Source organism: Euprymna scolopes, chromosome 13, assembly GCF_053919585.1.
Source record: "Euprymna scolopes isolate OS-2025 chromosome 13, ASM5391958v1, whole genome shotgun sequence".
In the NCBI taxonomy this organism is placed as follows: Eukaryota; Metazoa; Mollusca; class Cephalopoda; order Sepiida; family Sepiolidae; genus Euprymna; species Euprymna scolopes.
Genome location: NC_136494.1, coordinates 124,357,754 through 124,380,242, shown reverse-complemented (window position 1 = coordinate 124,380,242; position 22,489 = coordinate 124,357,754).

Here is a 22,489-nt window from a genome sequence, read left to right as displayed (position 1 = left end):
CACTCTAAAGTATTTAGCCAAGAAGCAAACATATTTCCCTATAAAACTGTAAACTTTATTCCCAAATTTCCATCAACAAGTTTTATATCACTTTAAAAATGCATTAAATAATCAGGTTTTTGGTGTTTATGCAGAATACAGATCGTGCTGAAATAATAACTTTGTTATTTAGAAATCAATTCTTACAAAATTGTCCAACAGATTTTTCTATAAGTTTGATTCAAAACTAAATATTTCCACACTAGTTACTTTGTATTTAAATGATGTGTTTGAATTTAAATCGTTTTCACTTTAAAAATAATTTATCGTTTATTTTCATTAAAATATTTTCGTTAGTTTTCGTTTTTAAGAATTATTTATCGTTTGCTTTTCATTTGCTTGTTTCATTATTGCTTGCTTATTCCCTAAATCCATGATTCAGTTTTTGCTGTAGTTGATTGTCTCCTTCAAACATACACAATTTTACATACATATGTCTTTTTTTATTTATATTGGAGACCGTTCACTTTCAGTATAAATCGAATCGTGTTCCTTTCTTCTCTTTTTTAAATGCAATTTGTTAAGTAGATAATAATGTCCATGAAACAACAAAATATTTATTTACAGAAGGTTCTGCAAAAACCAAATGCAACTTTCCCTTTTTAATTTGTTCTTGTTTTTCTTTTTAATTAATATTGAATAAAGTTCAGTTTCAGTATAAATCATTTTCCTTATTTTTCTCTTTGTCAATGTTATTTTTAAAGTTTTCTAATGTTTTTTTTTATTTTTACAACAAAAAAAAAAACACTTTCATTTATTATCGATAGTTACTTGCTTCTACCACAGGAATGACGTAATTTTTTAGTGGCCGAAACGTCTTCTCGATTTTCATCAATGATCTCCCAAATGACATTCTAAGGTCAATCGTTGACATTTAAGCCGATGATATAACCATCAGTTGGAGGAGCAGTAATGATGAACAGTTTGCTAATTTTCTCTTTCAAATCTGCAACACATAAAGCAAAAACGTGTCTGGTTACGTTTATAACAAAGCTTTTTTCTTTTTATCGTTTGTTAAAATAATAATTTTTGTAAGGAAGTGTTTTGTAAAGCAACCCACTTTATTACTTGTCGTTTTAATGGTTCTTCGTTTGAACACTTGCCAGAGAAATAGTTGCAACCAAAGGATTTTTTAAATTCAGTCTGAGTCGGTAAGCAAGCAAAAGATGCCTGACAATGCAGAAACCTAAGTGAATGTTGTCTCGAGACTCTGCCCATGCGTAGTTACTTAAAGTAAGTAAGAAATAATTTATGTGGTCTCTCCTTTCAAAGAGTAAACTATCTGAATAGCACCTGAAAAGTCCAGGCAAGTGTGTTTTCATGCTTGGGAAGATTCGTGTTAAGTTAAACAGAAGATCACTAACCACAAAGAATCATGGTCTATGCATAGAAAAGCGTCGATAAAAAATGGAAGACCAGCAATCGCACACGTACGTATAAATGAGATCTTATTTGATTTATCTGGTAGCTTGATCGCTCACTGGTGAAACCGCACATGTGTACAACTACGCATTTATGTAAACGACAATGTACAAACTATCTGTGCAACGTTTAAATTTTTACATTAAGATCACTTTCATTTTTTATTTATTTTGTTCTACATGTGTTCCTTCAGTTTGTATTTTTATTTTAAAGGCTGAGTATGTCTGGAAACGAATAAATTTCTGAAAATGTTAATTATAGTGCTGTCATCGACACAGATATAAACCAATAATTCCACTTATAGTTTCTTAAAATAGATTTTTTTTACTCACGTTTACCCCAAACAAGGCATATCACCACTTGGACGTAAGCGGCTACTATTTGAGACGATGAAATATTAACAAGATGGTGGTTTACGACACCTTTTGCATATTAGTACAGTCAGGGAAGCAGGAAGAGAATTCCAAAGTCAAGCTGTTCGAGAAAAGAAACTATTAGAGTAGAAAACTTTCTGGCATTTAGGGGCCTCAGCAGTAAATGTGTGTGATTTGTTGCTAAGTGGGTTTGTCGGGGATATGTACATCGGGGGGCTCACAAGTGCAATGAGTTCATCAGAGCACATTCCATTAAAATACTTGTAAAACAGGCACAGTGATGCAACATTGTGGCGATGAGACAGGGATTGGATCCTAGTTGACAAAACGGGAGACTCTTTTTTTTGGGACCTTAACCAAGAGGGGGAGATTAAGGGAAGATGCACCAGCCCAGATGTGGAAACAATATTCCATGCATGAGCAAATGGTGGCTTTGTAGAGGCACATGATACTTTCACGATAGAAGGAACTCACCTTTCTCGCAACAGCCTTCACAATGTCCTCAGTGTATTTGTTCAAGTTCGTATTTCCTATGATTGATAAGACGAAGAATTTGAAGAACGAATTCTGAGGCAGGGTGTTATTTATTATGGATATCGGTGGTTGGAGAGATTTCTTGTAATTGTTAAAGGAGAACAGCTTCATCTTACTCGCATTAAATGTTACCATCTATTTATTGGCTCATTCCACTACGGTCTTGAGGTCATTTTCTAAGGATTCTGTAATTTCTTAGATTTGTGTACATCCAGACTTCCCTCGTGCATGTTATAGAGCGTTATATTATCAGTAAATATACTAATCTCGGACGTAATATTATCCGAGAGGTAGTTAATGAATAATAGTGTTCCAATTATCGGCCTCTGAGGCACTCCCGCATTAACGTCATGCTGTTTGGATGTACGTCCATCAATGACAACTTGTGTAACGATTCTCTTGGTCGCAGACCACCAAGATTCTTCCGTGTCGCAGGCCTTATTGTCAGTTCCCGATGCTAGCATCGACTGAAAATTAATTAGCTTCTCATGCAGGCCAAAATAAAACAAACTCAGCTGGTTTCTAGTCTACTAAAAATTAATTCACAAAATTTACAGGTGTTTTTCATATATACAATTGCTCAGTTCGACACACCAGAAAAGTCCGAAATTTTATTCTTCGTTCTCCACGATAACAACGATGGACGGACAGGAGGTGTGGCGGCTCTCTAGGGTTATTGCTCTTGTCTCGAGATTCGGCTTCAATCTGCTCCTTTCTGACCCGGGCATTTGCTTATATTGGAAGGTAATGTGTGGGAGTAGGCTGTTCTCCAGACCAATCACCACTGGATACATCAATCCGGAGAATTCCCAGTTCATTGTGTGTGTGTGCAACCCTGCAAACCTTAATAGGCCCACGAATCTGAGACCACAACTCAAATTCGTTCAAACGCCCAGAAAGGTTGACATTTTAACCTCTCGTACTCAAAAAGCCAGGCATCCTTGAGCTGGAGTTCGTCAGGCCAAGAACGAAATCATATTTCGTTCTAACTTTCCAAATGACACCTCTTGTCATTTTTTTCTCAAACAATTAAATATATGTTTGTTTTACAAAAACACAATAAATTCATCCTGCTGCCTGGTTTAACAGACAACATCAGCATAATTACTCGGCCTTACTCAGTGTTTAGGGGGTCTCAATCTCCCCCAGTGGGGAACTGTATCGCTCCCTGAGGCGGTCACACTACACTGGATGGACCTATTATCTAAGAACGACTAGAATAAAGAATCGATGATTCGCATCGTACATTGCATTTTTTATCCTTATTTTTAAAGTTGATAAATTTGTTAGATATTTAGTTGTTTTTCTTTGTATTTTTTTTTGGGGGGGGGGGGCAGATACCATGTTAACTCGTTTTTCAAGTATACTAGTTTGTGTTTAATATACAGAAAATATGAGCACAGAATACAAAAGTAAACACGTTATCAAATGCGATATTCTTTTTATCAAGTGAGTGTTGTTAATTTTCTAATTGGAATTCCTAATTAATTAAGCTGAATGCAGTGTCGGTCATTGGACATTGAACGTAAGAAAAAATGGTAAGTGACATAACAATAACCGAAAAGCAGATCAGATCTTTAATTAAAAGTAATCGGATGTTGTCAACATTTAATTACTCAAAAATTTGTTTCTTTAATCATATTAATTGCTTCAATTTTAAATGTATTCGTTTGTATGGCAAAACATAATTTAATACAAACAATCGAATATAATAAACATCTTTATTTTAACACAAATTATATATTTAAGCTTTTACTAAACCTACTAAATATTTATAACACTTTATGTCTTCCTCGTGCTTCATCTAAAATATAAAAACCGATATGTCTGTCTGTTTGCCTCCCTCCATATTTTTAAACTCTATCTCTTCCGAACTTAAAAGTCGCAGAGCGGCGTTAGGGGTTTTATAGACCGTTTTTTTTATGGGTCTTTAGCCGGTTAGTTTTTACAGAGTCAAAAAAGGGGCCAAAATTTTTAAAATCTTTAAACACTTTGTACATTTATCTTAGTTTATTTTAAATTTAAAATTTTTAATCAGTTCATATACGTGTCACGTTGGTACAATGTTAACGTCATCAGCTTTGAATGCTACAGTTTTGTTTTCGGTTTCGATTCTAGCTAATGGCACCCAAATACGTGTTTTTACTTTTGAAATCACGACTATACGAAACCTGGACAAATTAAAATATGATATTTTTTGACCGGGCAAAGCCGGGCGCCCCTTCTAGTATCTAATATGTGATGTCCAGCATCTGAAGAGAGTTCAACGACGGTTATTAGTATTCACTCCTACACCAGAAAGGAGTCAAGACGGACATTACCAGAAACTGCTTCACTACTGATTTCGATTGAATCGGTGTGGGGGGGGGGGGTAAACTCGCTTTCTTAATTAGGATCCCTAGACCCTGGAGTGAACTTCCGGGCGTAGTAAAAACGCCAACGATGCAGAAATTCAAGACGAAATTGGACAAATGCTGAACTACCGTATCCTCTTCTGTGTGAATTTCTTTCACTCTTACCTAGACCGAAAGTAAAGCATAGTTTTTTTATACAAAATCTATTAAATTTAATTGTAAAAAAAAATACTTAATTAAAAAAAGAATATTTCAACATTTTACTCACTGCATAAAACAAATAAAAGTGTTTTCTTATTTTTATGCAAGAATAATACATGTAAGTTGTATAGGTAGTTTTAAATACAAAAATGATATATATTCCTTGCATAATGAAAATAACTATTTTTTTCTTTATATTCCAGTTTCAGTCATGTTAATAGTTTTTGTAATTCATTCTTAATTCATGTAATGTACCCCCTCAATCTCATAAGAAACATAACTTCGATGCCGTGACAGGCAGGACAGCTATTATATATATATATATATATATATATATATATATATATATATATATATATATATATATATATATATATATATATATATGTGTGTGTGTGTGTGTGTGTGTGTGTGTGTGTGTGTGTGTATGTGTGTGTGTATGTGTGTCTGTGTGTAACTGTATTGTTTGAGAAGGAAAACAGAGAATTAATAAAATAGTAATCAACGTTTCGTCCCTATTTCAAGGGACATCATCAGGATATCGTAGGAAAAATGTAGAAGAAAACGATTACAGACCGTATGCGATTGGAAAAGGAAAAAACCCTAAAGTCCTTCTCATTCTGGGCAGAATCTATGAATGTGCGTGGGAAAAGGTTGGATCATTCTATGCATATATATATACATTAAAACATTATTCATATACATATGTACATGCACATTTACTAAATCGATTTTTTTTTGTTGAAATTATATGAGGAGAGACGTATTTTTATTTTATTTTTACTATTTTATATATATATATATATATATATATATATATATATATATATATATATATATATATATATATATATATAGGTTATACATCCCAACAATTAAAGGTGAGATCACTGGACATGTCCCCAGCAATAAAATCAAGTTGCACACACCCGGGCAATTCAGAACAAATGACTGCCATAGAAAAACATTTATATGTTAGCCTTATGGGTCGATGACATTTCAAATGTATCAAATTGTGACGCAACGATCATGGATGTTTACAATGGATTAAATAAAAAATTCAAAAATGGCCGATCTTGGTCAGATATCATTGTTTTCTAGCATACTTTTCATTTATGAAAAAGGAATTATTTATATGAATCAATTGAGGTACATTGACAAATTTCTATTACAGTTTGGAATGCAAGAGTGCAAGAAACGCGCTACAATGCGGTTGAAAATGATATAAATAAAAATACGGTCGCAGAATCTGAAATCATTGATGACCAACTATATCAAGAAGTCATATAGCGTCTTATATATTTAATGATAGCCACAAAGCCCAATATATTTAACACAGTAACATCACTATCAGAAAAATGATCAAGACCCACAATTAATGATTTAAATAAGGCTAAACAAGTCATCCGCTATCCAAGAGGGACTAAGAAATAATCTTTAGTGTTTAGGAAATGTACCCATCCCATAAATTAGAGTGGTTTTCTGAATTAGATTGGGAAAACGATGAAGATCGAAAAAGCATAACTGGATACTGTTTTAAACAATCAAAAGGCAGGCCTATTATTTCATGGAAACTAAGAAGCAGCAAATTGTCGCATGTGCCGAGTTTGAAGCGCTTTCTCATTTTTATCAAGAATCCATATTTAAAAAAGGCCATTCTTAAGACTGTTTCAAAACAAAAATTAACTGAAGACCTTGTAGTAATTTATTGTGATAACCAAGCAAACGTAGTTTTTGCACAAAACCCAGTAATTTACCAAGGATCTAAACATATAGATATTAAGTTATCCCAAAAGTTCGTAAACAATTGTAAAAAGTTGAAATTTAACTCGCCAAGTAATAAAAAAAAATAATCCTCAAAATAAGGACCATCATATTTCAAGACTTTCTGTTATCGATCTGCAAGCTTCCGGATCGGCTCAAAATGCAAACCAGCTGTCTTCGAATCAAAGGATTCTTGACGCGATTCCTCAACTTCATCAAATGAGTCGAATTGGCAGTCCTTTAGAAAGTGGAAAAGGCCGTAATCTGATGGAGCACAATCAGGATTGTAGGTTGGATGTGGCAGAACCTCAACACTGTCTACCTCTCCAAACTTGTCTTTGGTCTTCCTGGCAGTGTGTGGCTTGACATAATCCTGCTACATCAAAGTGTGTTTTTGGCTGATCAGAGTCGGATACTTTTGCTTAAACTTTTTGTAGACCCGCTCCAGTTGCTTACATTTGTATCACTTTGAAGTCGCCGAATTCGACAGTATAAATCTCTTCTGAGGCGTTCTGCGTTGAAAGACATCGCTTCCAGCAGTAACGAATCAAAACTCGCAGCTCAACTTTATAAATTGCCATCTGGGATAGAAAAATGAAGATCATTATAACACTACAAACGAAAGGAAACAATAAAAGATTGCACAAAAATTAAATTTTTCTAAGCATTTACAAACATTTGGCCCAACCTTATATTAAATATTACTTCTTAGGAAATGTAGTAAAAAAAGAAATTCATTATTGTAAACTACATAAAATCAGAGCAAAATATTATCCATATATTTACAAAACCGGCGAAAAAATTAAACTAAAAAGTTTTCTTCCTAAACCGAGTAGAGTTTGACTTTAAATAAATTTATTTTCAGAAGTCCAGATAAGAAGTCTAATTCACAATAATTGAGATCAAAAAGTAAAAACATTTGCCTTGGATAGCACATAAAACTGCATACATTTTATTTTTTATTGACAATTTTTATTAACATACTAAATACATAACAAATGTTAAACCTTTACTTAAAAACGCAAACAAAAAAATCACTTTTTAAAAATATATTTTTTCTTTTTTACAAATACTTATTATACATATATGTGTATATATATATATATATATATATATATATATATATATATGCAAAAACTACATGCTAATTATTTTAAAGTATAGATAAAATAAAAATTAATTTATTTTTACTTTATACGCAACAATCTTTCCTTGATATTTAAACAAAATTAAAACAAATGACTTTACTGTTTTTATTTTTAGTTTTAGTTTCATGGTCTTTAGCAAAATTGAAACTGAACGGACTTTCCCCAAAAAAGGGGTGGCGCTATATTTTGGGTATAATAGAAAAGATATGATTACAAAAAAAATAGAAAGTTCTATTTAAAGAGAGGAGGTGGCAAGAACTGACCAATCAAATGGAACAATGCTCTGCTATTGACCAATAAGAAACCAGAATAACTCCAGAAAACATACAAGATATTTTAGGATTTTGCACAGTTTTGTTCTTCACACGAGAATGAACTTTGCTCTTTATCTCGGGATTTCATTAGATTGGCTACTTACTGGAACCCTATTTTTCGTCTAAGATTTTACAATTGTGATAATGCCATTTGGTTTAGAATTTCTCTTTTCTTTGAAAACTAAAATGGCTCACAACCTAAAAAAGTAATCATCCCGGCAGACCTCTTTACTCCGATGGATCGGAATCGAAATTCGAATTGTGACAGGTTAATTTAGTTGCTTACGAATTTAAATTCTACATAAGGTCATTCAGGAACAACATGAACATCGGAACGACCAAGAATTTATTGAAAAGAACGCAACTGATTTTTTAATTGATACAAAGCTTAGATAACAAACGTTTATCTCTGATGCTGGATTGATATATTGAATTGTGCTATGGCTATCACTATCACAAGCCAAGAAAGAAAAAACATAGTTTGTTTTATTACATATTGACGTTTTAGTTTCAATGTCAGGAATTTGTTTTAGTTTTTAGCATTACCCAAAACTGATATTGCATCTTTTATAGATCCCACAGAATTGTCTTAGAATTTGTAATTCTGTGATGTAGCTGCTACGCTCGAACCGTGTTCATTACAGTCCAAACCTCTCTCAGACCCAACGCTGACCGGTACCGTTGAAAAGAAACAAACAAAAATAAATAAATCTGTGTCGACATTTTTTCTGTTTTTAACAAATGCATTTATTACCGTTACTCTTCCATCTTAACACTACTTAAAATATCTCTCGTTGCCACATGACCATCTAATCTGTTAGTGTTTCTCTTTCTTCCGACCGCACGCTAGCTACAACCGGCCCATTCCCGTCTTCACTTTACACGTCCGTCTCCTTCGGCATCGACTTTTTTCTTTCCGACCATGTAGTGTCCTTTTTTCTTTTTCATCAGGCGCAAGTCAGAGCACACTTAAACGCTGCTCCTGCTGCTAATACAATCGCTTACCATACATCCTTTGCTGCTGCTGATATTTTCATACATGCTCATATACGCTCTGTTACAATTCTATCACCTATTAGCAAACAAAAATCATTTTTTTGGCCCAATTCTTCTAAATTCCTTTGTATTTATTACTTACGTATTATGATGGCAGACAAGAAGAACTCTTTCAAATTTCAAAATAATTAACAAAAATAGAGACGAATATAAGAATAGAGAGGTTATCGCATACGTCATGTTCTCAATCAAGATCACATTCTTGTCATTTGTGGACGCTTATAAAGCTAAACTCGCACACAATCGGTTTAATTTATATAGATGACATCTGAAATAAAGACAGTAACCGTTTATGACTCTTCTTCTCTTTAAGAGTATCGGTTGGAATTTTTGTAGACTATATAATCGTCTATAGCTGAACTATGAAAAGAATTTTTCGACATTTTCGACTTTGTAGAAATGACCCCTGAAAATTAATTTTCTAGAAGAAGGTACAAATTAGTTGCAAATATGTCCCTTGCAGTTGTTAAGTTGGAATCTCGCATTTGTTTGTGTTTTGTTCGTCTGTATTTGTCTTTAGTTGTGGACATATATAAAAATAAATACACATCACTGTCGTTAATAAATATGATGCTTCGAACAAAGACAGTAATTGTTTTGATTCTTTTTTTTCATATGCAAAAAAGATCCACAAGTGTAACGACATTTTGTTCAAGTCGGTAAGTCTTTCTGGAAAGTGAATATTTGTTAATGGATACCATCAGCAAGGGATACTGTATATTTGAAAAGATATTGCAATTCTAGAATCTTGATTCAGAGGCAGATGAGGCTTTTCCGTTGAGGGAGGAAGACATATTACACATATGTACCCGAGTGGAGGAAGGAAGATAAGAGATAGAAATACGTGCATGGACATTTCAAAGAATACCCAATGACATGCATTAAAAGGAAATCTTTTTAACTTTATCTTCGTAAAGGCAGGCCATAGTAGACGTAATTTGGTCCTTTGAAAGCAATCTGAAGTTCCTTTTGGTAATCTTTGCCATTTCTTAGAATGTATCTGTCATGGTAAAAATAGATTCTTCGGCTGTTATTGAAAGAAAGGAAAAGAAAGATAACCCCACAAATTGAAAATATTGGAAAAAGTAGAAATGTTTAGAAATATCAGAGAATAGACAAAAACTAATGTCGTGTTATGCATGCACTGGAAAGCGCTCACAGTTGGGTGTCTTAGGCCGAACTGGTGTTGGTGCAAACGAGAAATAAAATAATATAAAACTGATATTTGAAAACTGGATCTGAACATGTTAAAGACTACACAAGCGGAATAACAAACCCATTTCATGTCCAAATAGTGAAAGTCGACACACATGTCAAAGAAGAACAACAAAATTATAATTGGTCTTTAATTTTCTGATAAAAAAGTGAGATCAGAGTTTTCATAATTCTTTCTACAGCAATCGCAATACAATTGTACTAAGGTAGTACATTAATCGTGTTATTTTTTTTTACACAGTGATCACCACTTATCAAGGCCCGGAAGCCACTCAGGGATGAGGGTTATGTTAGTTTCAAAGAAAAGAAATTTCTCACTTCCGAATTAGATTACATTAAAGAAATCTCCATTTAGAATTTAAGATTAAATTTTTTGCAAACATGCCCAGAGATGTGACGTAGAAGCACAGATAGCTGCATAAAAGATAGAGGGATTTATTCAATGTCTTGGCTTTTGGCGGATGAACAGGACAGACGTGTTTTCAAAGATCTTCTTTTGTTACATGGTGAACTGCGAGGAATATTAACAATGTAATATTCGTGCATACATATAAAAATATGATATGCATTATATTGGAGTAAGAATTTAAAAACTAATAAGCTTTAAAACGAATATGTGCCGTTACTTTTTACTACGACGATGCAATTATTACAAATGCTGATGCAACAAAATGAAAAGAGGCAGATGTACAATCGCTGTTATCGAAAACAACAAAAAAGAAAACTATATACGCATCAGGATTATTGTTACTAGAAATGATAGGACAACTCTATTCTTGCGACAACTAAATGTTATAACTATTAATGCAACTGTCAACGTATGAACACAATGGTTTACTCATGTGCCAATATTAGTTAGGATCTAAGAACTATGGAATCTAAGCGACAAGAAGTTTATTTACGCAATTCAGAGTAAATATTCAAAACAAATTCGGTTTTAAAAAATTAAATTAAAATTTTCAAAATGAATAATTTTAGATAAATTAAAGATTTAATTGAATATTTTCTCTCGTTACAGATTTTAGTTATGTTTGTGTATAATATTTTATTTAGGAATAAAATTAAGTATTCTAGATGTTATTATACCCAACATCCCAAGACGCAAAAATTGGTGAAATTCTATTGAATAGGTTGGGATCTTATAAGTGTTTGGAATTACGAATAGCAATTATTATTATTATTATTATTATTATTATTATTATTATTATTATTATTATTATTAATATTATTTGTTGTGTCTGCGCAAATAATTAACAAGAACACGAAAGTAATGGTATACAATAATATATTAGGAAGAAAAGTTATTTACATGTCTTCAGATATACTTCAGTTAGAGATATTCCGGCAGGTGGCGTGTTGCATGTCTTACTGGAGGCAGCATAAGCGTCTTGCCTATTTGACGGTCGTTGCCGGACTCTCTCGGTATTGGTGATTGATACCTTTATATATCTCACTCACCCGCCTATGTTAATTAGTGGACGTCACCACAACATTATTATTATTATTATTATTATTATTAGTAGTAGTAGTAGTAGTAGTAGTAGTAGTAGTGTCCGGCATTCCGGTGCAACTATGATCAATAGTTTGGGAGCTTATAAGTGATCATATTTTTAGTATTAGTAATAATTGTAGTAATATTAGGAAATTGATTCGATTTTATTTATTTATTTTTTTCTAAAAATAAGTTCATTGTGTCTGAGCAAATTTAAAACTAATGCAACAACTATAGTAGAATCAGCAATAATAATAGTATCTTAATCTGTAGGATATTAGTAAAAGTGACTTTACAACATCCACAGAACTTGAACATGGTCTGCTATGTAACTTCCCTGTAATTGATACTGTTATACACGCTTTATTTCCACCTAATATACAGATTCGATGATGGATTTATAATGCTTTGATTAATTTTGAAACAAGGTCTTTCAGTATTTATGTTAATTTAACGTAAAACAATCCTCTTTACTAGATTTTCAACCGGTATTTAGCACCTAAACCCCTCTCTAAAAACTGAACAGCAAGGTTCCTCTATTTCTTCTATTGTGAAAAACTTTCATTTCGTGTCATTTCAAAGATAAAGTTTCTGCATGATGATGATGATGATCATCATCATCATCATCATCATCATCATGGTGGTGATGGTGGTGGTTAGATAGCACTAATTAGGTTAAATAGCCTAAACAGTAGTTATCAGATACTCAAACTCCATAAAATTGATATTGGTCTTTTCTGAAATTTGAGTAGCAATAAATATTTCCAAGGTTTCAGTATTCCCCACAACGCCATTTCAGTGGAAGTCTGGTTGGTGCTATATTTCCTTGCGCTTTCCATTCTCCTTCACCCTTCATAACTATTTTGCGTAGTGTCAGCAAAAGCTAGAGTCAGCATGTATGAGTGTGTGTTCCGTCAGGGAAAGATTAGTTCATGGAGATTCCAGCAGTTTTATTCATTTCGCGTTATGCTTTCCATCTTCTAGGAAAATTTCGTTGGCCTGCACAGTATTTAAGAATACTGGAAATCGGCTTTCTGCAGCTCAGTACAAACCGATCAATCTCCATGAATCCTGAATAAGTTGTTTAATCTGTGATATATCAAAAACTTGTCAATAACCAAAACAAAAGCAATCTACTTAGTGACAAACTATATGCATTTTGTCATGTGAAATCAACAGCTGATGTGCATGGGATTAGTAGTAGTATCATTTGAGACATCATTTTAGGATGACAACTCTTGACATATCAAATACCTCTGATAGAGACTTTTCTTCACAAACTAGCTAGCTATGGAATATCAGGAAATATCTTTGCATCCATTAAATTCTTTGTCTATGATAAATCTATAATAGCAGTTGCTGATGGGCAAAAGTCTGAAGCACATAGACTATCACAGATAACAGAATTATAGTATTAATAATACAATATGGTTTTAGATAATATATTAAATAATATCATGCAAATATATTTTAATGTCGTTTAATAATTTGTGTATTTTATTATGAATTGAAGAATAACAAAATATAAAGGATTATCAGAGTGTTAGAAGTTAAAAGGGGTTGGAGCTGTAAAATACGAAGTCATCATTGATCAAATAAAACCGCATGATAGAAAAGGGGTATTTTCGAATAGTTAATACAGCTGGAAAAAGACAAGACGTTGAGCCAATGAAAGCGCAAGAGTTGACGTCATTTAAAAAACCATTTACGAGGTGGGTGCAATAAGTAATGCCCCTGACCCACTTCCCATAGCAGTAGAGCAATAAAACTTGGCACAGTTATTAGTCTTTCTCTACATAGGAACCATCCAGAGTACTGCATTTCTCCCATTGTTTGATGCATCTCTGGAGACCGTTTTCTAGAACACCCCAGGTTGTTCCTCCAACCACGACGTGACTTCAGAAGTCAAGGCTGCATCATCTGGGAAACGCTTTCCTTTCAAAAAGAACTTCATGGCTGGGAAGAGGTGAAAGTCAGAGGGTTCAAGGTCAGAAGAGTAGGGTTGATGGGGTAGGGGTTCAAAACTACATGCCCGTGCTTGTGAGCATGACCTTGCCAGCGGAGGGCTGTACCCTTGCCTCCTTTGGAGGTGGTGAGTCCAAGTGTTTCTACTGCATTGACTGGGCTTTGGTCTCTGGATCATAGTGATGGACCCAGGTTTCATCCTGTGTAATCAGTCTTTTGAAAAACTTTCACTCATCTTCTTGGCACATCTCCAAATTCATCCTCGAGTACTCGATGCGTTCTCGCTTCTGGAATGGTGTGAGCAACCTGGGAATCCATCTGGCAGACACCTTATGCATATGCAAATGGTCATGAATGATAGTTTCCACAGACTCTGTACTAATCTTGACATCTTTGGTGATTTTGCGAATAGTAATGTGCCGATCTTCCAAAATGGCAGCCTCAACTTGACGGACAGATGCCTGATCAATGGCAGAAGGGGGGGGCAACCAGGTCATGGAGCTGTTTCCACAGACTTCCGGCCATGTTTGAATTCACGATGCCAGCGTTTTACAAGGTCATATGATGGGGCATTATCACCATAAGTTTCTTTCATTTCATCAAAAGTCTCCTGGGGTGTGCGTCCTTTCAAATACAAAAACCGGATCACTGTTCGACATTCAACAGGCTCCATTTCACACCTGACTCAGTTCAAACACCTGTAAAACAGAAACCACAATTAGTTCAGAGCTGTAATTTATCACATAACCCGTAGAGATATAAATCATTGCACATGCAAAATTTCAGCTAGATCAGACAACTGAAAGTAGGTCAGGGGCATTACTTATTGCACGCCTCTCGTATTTGCTATCATTGATATGAATAATAATAATAATAATAATAATAATAATAATAATGATGATAATAATAATGATAATAATAATGATAATGATAATTATAATAATAATGATGATGATGATAATAATAATAATGATAATAATAATAATAATAATGATAGTAATAATAATAATAATAATAATGATAATAATAATAATGATGATGATAATCATAATAATAATAATAATAATAATAATAATGATAATAATGATAATAATAACAATAATAATAATAAAAGAAGAAAAAGGCATATAAAAATCAATTATTCTTGTATTTGCTATCAGTTGTTTGTTATTCCAAACATAAATATTTATTCATGAAACTTCCTTACACTGAGTGTTTTTGTCTTGATTTTAATATTAATTTCTTCGTAAAAATTGCCCAATAATTAATCATTGTATTTTTTGCAACAACAAAACTAATACTGTTTTCATTTTCCAATTAATTGTTATTGCATTATCTTCGTAATAACAGAAATATTTTTTTCATTGAAAAATTGGACTTCCTTTTGCACAAAAAAAATCACAAAACTTTTCTTCAGCACGTTCTAGCGTTTTTCTTTTGTTTTGTTAGCGACCCGGAAAAATTCTGACGATAGAACCGTCCTCATTCTGCATAACTACCAAAATTTGCTCATAGATAAGTTAGTTCAGAAGTCAATTTCTTTAAGCCGTCCAATGCATGCCGTTAAACCGATGATGATGATGATGATGATGATGATGATGATGATGATGATGATGATGATGATGATGATGATGATTTTTTTTAAAAATTCCGTCCTAATAGGCTCTGGCCAGATTTTCATTCATCCTACTTTCTCTTGAGTCTATTTGCATCATAATCATCATCATCATTATTATCATCGTTTAATTAAATGTATGGCTATTGTGATTTAGATGCAGAAATTAAGACATCTGCTTTCTCAAGAAGAACATTCTTCATTCCAATGTTGTATCGATATCCAACATCGTTTTAAAAAAAAATTCAGGAAAAAATATTCCAAAATGAATGCTAATTCCGAAGAACTTATTTCAAATCGAGATTTCATCTTTTTTGCTACACCAAAAAAAAAAAGGACAAAAAATGCTAATCTTCAATGCAAAAATGGATTCTAATTTTTCTTCATCCACAGGAAATATCAATCTTGTTTTTTCTCTTTCCAAAATGATATTCTCTGAAATCCAAGAAGGCTGTGCCTGCTTATGACGACCACCCATGCGTTTCGATCGACTTCGGGTAAAGGAAAATCTCTGTCAATGCCAAGCAAGTCCTATTATGAGCAATTTCCTTGAAACGCTTGGTGTTCTTTTTTTCAGACAGGAATAGCATTCAGTTTCTCTTTTTTATATTCCTAGTTTCAAATGTTATTTTTGCTGTTAAAAGTTATCAGTTTTTCCTCATTTGAACTTTGACTTTTTGTTCCCTCGCTGAAATGAGAGGACAGGAACGAGATGAGAGCGAGAGGGTAAAAGCATTTTGAAAAGAAAATGAATTGAAGGTGTTGCACCAAGTCGCTTTGAAAAAACAACAACGTGCTTTGCTCGCACCTGATTTGATTCAAAGCTGAATGCATTTTGAAAAACTATCATTTGCTCTGATTTTGGTTCTGTTTATTTGACCTTCGTTTTTTTCTGAATTAGTTATGTACAACTTTTAAATTTTTAACTTTTACTATTTACATGTCTCCAATCTTTCATATTGTATGTTATATGCATCCATTGTAACTTCTAACTTTTATCAAACTATGTATATAGTTATTATGCTACTAAATTTTATGTCTAGAATCATACATTCCAATTTTGATCAAAATCCCTTACTTGATTTTGATTCTACAAAATGACTATAATTTCAGACTTAAGCTAAAGAGTCTAAAGACTGAATTTAAATGCAGGGAATATTGATACATTGGTGTTTAATGACAAATTTAAAATATTTGAATTTTTAAATCAAAGTTTTTGCCCATATTATGACCCTGCCCCCCCCCCCACCAAAAAAAACCCTAAGATTTTCCAAAGGAACTGAAATTTAGAAATTATTTATTTTATTTCTAGTAGCTATTTTTAAAAATTTACAAAAATCAGGAGTGTCTGAATTTTTATGAAGGACTTTTAACCTCTTTTAATAAAACTGAAGTAGTAAATATATAGCCTACACTTAGATTCCTTATGCCTAAAAGATGTATTCCAAAATTCTAATGATCGGTTAATTAGTTTGTGAGTGTATCCTGTGCATACAAATATATAAATGTATGCACGTACCTGATTTTATTAAGATGGAGATTTATTAGTAGTTGTTATTAATATTATCATTAAACAGTCTGAAATCTGTACGTTCAGATAAATTAACAAAAGTCCTTTGTCTCAGAAATCAAAGAATTTTTTCTAAAGAATTATTGGTAAACTAGATAAGTTTAATAACAAATATTAATTAACTTTCATCTCTTTGTATCATATGGATTATTCGAAATACAATTCTCAACTTTATAGCGATATATATATATATATATATATATATATATATATATATATATATATATATATATATGTATTGAAATCGCTCCAGACAAGGTCTGAAATCACTTAATTTAAGAAGTGAGAAAAAAGAACTTCTTCAAGGTTAAAAACTGGCCAACGATAAGTGTTATATTGGCAGATTATGACCTAGAAAACAGCAATTCTTTTTCCTTTATCAGAAACATTGCTCATTTGTGCATTTTTCGATAGATATAATCTCCCACCTTCTCTAAGTGCATCTTTTGGAAATTTGGGACCTTCTACGTGAACTTAGGAATCTTTTTGTCAAGCTCAGAAATGTGGACAGTTTTGAACTGAACCCCTTCTTCAATCTGTACATAACGGAATGAAAACAATCTTTTATTACTAATAAATCAGCATTTATTAAAGTTAAAATTAAATCGATAGTAAGAGTAAAAATGTGATGGACAGATTGGCAGTTGAAGCAAGATGAATGTTATGAGAAGGGAGAAAATGATGAATGGAACAAGGACGGTTTATGACAAGAGTTTTCTGACATTAAAAAAAATCTTGTAGTAGCCGATCGAATTTAGGTAATTGTAGTATTGATATTTCAGCCAAAGACTCTAACTTTCACACTTGATGTATAACATAAAAGAAAAAACTAATTCCAATAACGGTCCATATCATTTGGATTATTCTGACCATAATTCTCATCTTGTCTTATGTTTTCATGAGAGAATCTTCTGAACTCTGATATCTTTTTGTTGAACTCCGGAGTCTGAATTACAAATGGAACTCTTTATTTAATTCATGGAAGTAGCATGCAATCGTTCTGTCAGCCAGTTATATTTTTTCAATGGCATAGAAGATAAAGTACTTGGTTAAATTCGGCTCTAAGTTACATTTTTTGGAGGTTGAAGGTTCAATATTCAGTGCAACCGAACTATGATTACAATTGCAAAATATTAGGACTTCTTCATAGCTAACAGATTGAGAGTATGCTACTCCCGTGGATTAAATAAAGGGTTCTCCTCCAAATTCCGTGCTGATTCCTGAGTTCAACAGAAAGATTCTCGAGTTCTAAAGAAAGATTCCTGAGTTTAACAAAATACACATAGAGAAGATAGAAAATGTCCAATCTGATCATATTTTATACATGTGTTTCTAATATTGTTACATGATAGCGGATGTATTTGATACATAACCCTGCACCCCATTTAGAATTTGTGTTATTCATTTATTTAAAATAATTTTTCGTTTATCTTTGATTAAGCAGCATTTTCTTTTTGTTTAGATTGGCGAAGTACTTAAAAAAAACCCAATGAAATATGTACTTCTATGAAATAGTAATACCAATTTTATAAATGTTGGGATTTTATGGCTTTCAATTTTAGGAAAATGTAGCACAAAACCGAAAGGTGAGGAAAACCGGCTTCCTCATATGTGTACCAGTTGAATGCAAAAATAACTGAGGACAGATTCATCAGTATTCGTCAGTATGGTCGACATTTGGCTCAAGCAATCAACAATACCCTCAACCTGGAACAAGAAGCCAATACTTGGAAATATATAACTCATAGGAGCGAGTTGAACTATATCTTTTACAAAAAAGGTAGCTTTTATTTACCAATTTAAAGGAATAAAGAACTTTTTTGCAAATATGAACTCCACAGAGATTGTTTCTCCTTATGTTTTATAACAAACTGAAAATCGAATTAAAAAAAAAGTATATCCGCAAAATTGGTTCTTAATACTGATCTGAAGATTTTTTTAATACATTATATAACAACATCTTTGTATAAAAAGCAGACAAAGCTCTATATAAAGTTACTGGACAATCATGAAATATGAAATATTTTGATATTAAGAAAGCTAAATATAGGCTCTAGAGCAATGATTCCCACTCGTGTGCCACACAACTCGCTCAAGCATGCCGCAAAGTATTTCCATGATATATATTTCACTCCAGTGTAAAGAAATGACCCCTTCCATCCATATTCTGTTGTTTTTGTTAAACCTTTTTTTTTTGTATTTGTATGTGACTGTTAAATTATTATTTAATAATCAGTTGTGGTCAAACATAAAGAATGAAGGAATACCAGCCACATAAAAAAGGAGGTAATGTCTAGGAGAATGGTCTTATAACAACAGAACAGATACTACACTATATTCTCCCAAAAGATGGAGGTAATGTTTTGGAGGATTGCATAATCATAACTGGACAGGAACTACACTACCTCCTAGAAAAAGAGGAAATAATGCATAAAAGGGTGTCCTCATAAGAACACAAAAAATGCTACACTCCTCCTTCTCCCAAATAGTAACAGATTATTATTATTTTCAATAGTAGTAGTAGTAGTAGTAGTAGTAGTAGTAGTAATAGGTGTAGTAGAATATTGATCACCATATGACACATTCGATTAAATTTAGGGCAATTGTGACCAATCGTTTTAGAGTCTAAAAATATCATTAGTAGTAGTAGTAGTAGTAGTATTTTAGACCCTCAACCTCTGACACATTAAGCATTTCAATAATTTTTCATGACAGATTTACTACCGATAACTTAATAACAGACAAACTCACAATTGATTAGTCCTAATATAGATCTGATTAAAATAATGAGATTAAAAAATAGATTTTAATGAGTTATAATGGCGTTTTTATTTAATTTTTTTCGTTATGTATATGTTATGAGAAAACTATTAAAGATTTTATGTTTTCACAAAATGTCAAATATTTGCATCTGGACGATTCATGTTTGCAACTATAAGAGTAATATTGTTTTGAATACAAATTCACACATCATAAAAAAAGGTTTCTTAATAATATATTTTCTTTGCGTGCATCTTGGGTCTTGTTCAAGAAAATCAAACTTTATGACAATGTATTGTTCTATTCATATTAATAACAGCATTAATGTTAGGATAAGGTCGGCTTTACAAAAATTATTGTTTGGATAAAGAACTGTAGAATTCATCCTGAAACTGCAAGGTTAAACTATACGACAAATCATACGATTAGTGAAAGATTTTGTGAATATAAAAAAAGATTGGATGAAATATGCATTTACTTATTGACATGTGTTTGTTATTTGCTTTAAAAAAACTTTATTTAAATCTATAAACTTGTTGTTGTACAGAGCGACTAACACACTTTTTTTTTGTATTGGACTATTCTGGAGTGTATTTAATCCCTTGCAGTATCAAATATTGTGGTCATTAAATAATACAAGAAGGATTGATATGCCGTAAAATGAAACAATAAAACCAAACATGAGACTATTCTGGAGTCTATCTAATCTCTTGTCATATCAAACATAGGGGTCTGTATCACAAGAGATTTGAGAGCATTAGTGTCAGGCTAAGGTCGGCTTTACAGAAATTATTGTTTGGATAAAGAACTTTTAGTATCTATCCTGAAACTTCAGGGTTGGGCTATACAACAGTAAACTATGCTATGTAAATCGTATTTGAATCACATAAATTACTCACAGTAGATTTCGTTCTGTTTTTTTTTTTACTTTAATAGTTATTACTTTTTTTTTTTTTGTATAAATGCTTTGTTTATGATGTTATCTTCACAATGTGTAACCCATCCGTATTTGTCTAAATTAATCGTTATTAAAAATAATAACATTTTTTAATCATTTTTTCTTAGTGATCCTGGATCTTAATTTTTTTCAATTTTATTTCATTTTCAGGATTATAAAAAAAAAAAACTCACGCTAATGTTTACACCATTATGCATACAAGAAAAATATATTACATTTGAAATTTTTGTGAGAATTGTTATCATTAAAATGATATGAAATACTTTTTCAATTATATTATATCTTAAGTATTATACTTGAATGACTTTTGACCTTAATAAGTGGTGACTCAATTTCTATTATAAGGTTCTTTTGGTCTTACGTGAATGATTCAAATACTGGCTTCGATTTTTTTGCTTTTCGTTTTGTGTTCCCAGTCCGTGAATGAGGAATCCTTACAGATTGAGGCAATTTTGATTCTGTTTCAATTCAGTGAACCTCTTCAGGAGAGCTGGAGCTTCCTCACAGTAAAACATGATAATCAGGGGTAGCAGTAAGAAAATATAACAGTCTCTGACTCACCAAAAAATTAACAGAAAACTTTACCGAAGAATAAAACGCATGACGATAACCATTTGAAAAATAGAAATGTAAATAATTACAAAGATATTTGATATTCACTCGTATAATAAGAAATCCTCCTAGACCGAAACATTTCTCACAAGTCGTATAGTAAGCAAATAAGAAGTAAATAGTTATTTAGATTGACAAATATAATAATGCAAATAAACATTTATGTTTAGTAATAATATCTATTTTTAATTATAGTATCATAGTTTTTTTTAGTTATTAGAATAATTCTGTAATTGTTTTAATTGCCGTACAGATTATTTGCGAAAAAGTAATGTTATTCATTCTACAACGACATCGCACGGTTTATTTTGTTGTGAGAGCACAAATTACCAAACATCTAATGACTAAGTAATTTTCACTGTTTGTCTTATATAAAAAAGGCTATAGGAAAATATGTCGTTTAAGATTAATTAAAATATATATAAATTTAAATGATCAACGTCCAACGTATATTTGCATAACGGATGTCGAATGTGCTTGTTTAAATAGAATAAAAATCCACTATTAGATTCCATAATTTGTGGATTTTTCTTTCACCTGTATTAGTTTTTCACCTGTATAAATAAATGGTCCAGTCGCGTGTTAGTAAATATTTTATGGAGAGAACATGATTTCTGTCTCTAGTTTCAAGATGTTTTAGGGATAAGCAGATATCTCGGAATAAATGTAACAATTTTAATAATTTTTGTAATAATTATAAATGTAAAAATAGTTTCATGAAACATACTGTAACAAATATTGTTGGTATGGAGTGAAAAATATGTGTATAGGAAGTGTTCGGTTATTTTCCTATTATTTCTGAATTTAGGGGGTCGATATTACTATATATATATATATATATATATATATATATATATATATATATATATATATATATATATATATATATATATTAGCAGGGCGCCCAGCAATGCACGGTCGTAAAATATGCTTAAAAATGATATTTTGTAGATCGCGTATTTATTATTATACTTGCAGTTCAGCCCGGTTTTGCTCGGGCCCTTTCTACTGGTCAAAATGTTTTAAAACTTTAATGCCAATTTTGACCCCTTTAACATTTATTGTTTTGGTTTCAAATCAAAATAAAATGTTTGAC